This window comes from Arachis hypogaea, chromosome 17, assembly GCF_003086295.3.
Source record: "Arachis hypogaea cultivar Tifrunner chromosome 17, arahy.Tifrunner.gnm2.J5K5, whole genome shotgun sequence".
Lineage (NCBI taxonomy): Eukaryota > Viridiplantae > Streptophyta > Magnoliopsida > Fabales > Fabaceae > Arachis > Arachis hypogaea.
Genome location: NC_092052.1, coordinates 20,237,979 through 20,239,506, shown reverse-complemented (window position 1 = coordinate 20,239,506; position 1,528 = coordinate 20,237,979). Strand labels below are relative to the sequence as shown.

General features: G+C 36.5%; 1 non-coding gene across 1 annotated transcript; it reads left to right on the top strand.

Annotated features, from left to right (window-relative positions):
• Positions 1-404: 404 nt before the first annotated feature.
• LOC112768002 (small nucleolar RNA R71) lies at positions 405-512 on the top strand. Its single transcript, XR_003185442.1, has one exon. It is a non-coding gene; the product is annotated as a small nucleolar RNA R71 (small nucleolar RNA).
• The last annotated feature ends 1,016 nt before the right edge of the window (positions 513-1,528 follow it).

Genomic DNA, 1,528 nt, shown 5'->3' with positions numbered 1-1,528 from the left:
TTTCCATAAGGTTCACCTAAGTAATTTACCTCTGCTATTGCAGGGTTCTCAGGATCATAAGCTTCTTCTTCAGAAGAAGCCTCTTGAGTACTGTTGGATGCAGCTTGCATTCCATGCAGACTCTGAGAGATCATATTGACTTGCTGAGTCAATATTTTATTCTGAGCCAATATGGCATTCAGAGTATCAACTTCAAGAACTCCCTTCTTCATAGGCGTCCCATTACTCACAGGATTCCTTTCAGAAGTGTACATGAACTGGTTATTAGCAACCATGTCAATGAGTTCTTGAGCTTCTGCAGGCGTTTTCTTTAGGTGAATGGATCCACCTGCAGAGGTGTCCAGTGACATCTTTGATAGCTCAGATAAACCATCATAGAATATATCCAGGATGGTCCATTCTGAAAGCATGTCAGAAGGACACTTTTTGGTCAACTGTTTGTATCTTTCCCAAGCTTCATAGAGAGATTCACCTTCTTTCTGTTTGAAGGTTTGAACATCAGCTCTAAGCTTGCTCAGCTTTTGAGGAGGAAAGTACTTGGCTAAGAAAGCCGTGACCAGCTTATCCCAAGAGTTCAGGCTGTCTTTGGGTTGAGAATCCAACCATAATCTAGCTCTGTCTCTTACAGCAAAAGGGAAAAGCATGAGCCTGTAGACTTCAGGATCTACTCCATTAGTCTTAACAGTATCACATATCTGCAAGAATTCAGTTAAGAACTGAAAAGGATCTTCAGATGGAAGTCCATGAAACTTGCAGTTCTGCTGCATTAGAGAAACTAATTGAGGTTTCAGCTCAAAGTTGTTTGCTCCAATGGCAGGAATGGAGATGCTTCTTCCATGTAAATTGGAATTAGGTGCAGTAAACTCACCAAGCATCTTCCTTACATTATCATTATTTTCGGCTGCCATCTCCTCAGCCTGTTCGAAAATTTCTGAAAGGTTATCTCTGGATTGTTGTATTTTAGCTTCTCTTAATTTTCTCTTCAGAGTCCTTTCAGGTTCTGGATCTGCTTCCACAAGAATGTTCTTATCCTTGCTCCTGCTCATATGACAAAGAAGAGGGCACAGAAAAATAATAATAATAATAGAGATTCTCTTGACCACAGTATAGAGGTTCCCTTATGTGAGTAGAAGAAAAGAAGAAGAAATTCGAACACAGATAGAAGAGTGGGTTCGAATTTGGTGATGATGTGAGGGAGAGATGTTAGTAGATGAATAAATAAATAGAATAAGATGAGAGAGAAGGAGAGAATTTTCGAAAATTATTTTTGAAAAGGAGTTAGTGATTTTTGAAAATGGTTTTTGAAAAATGTTAGTATTTTTTTTCGAAAATTAAGATTTAAAAATTAAAAATTAAAATAATTAATAAATTAAAAAGAATTTTTGAAAAATGGGGAAGATATTTTCGAAAAATGAGAGAGAGAGAGAGTTAGTTAGGTAGTTTTGAAAAAGTTAAGAAACAAACAAAAAGTTAGTTAGTTAGTTGAAACAAATTTTGAAAAGATAAGAAGTTAGGAAGTTAGAAAAGA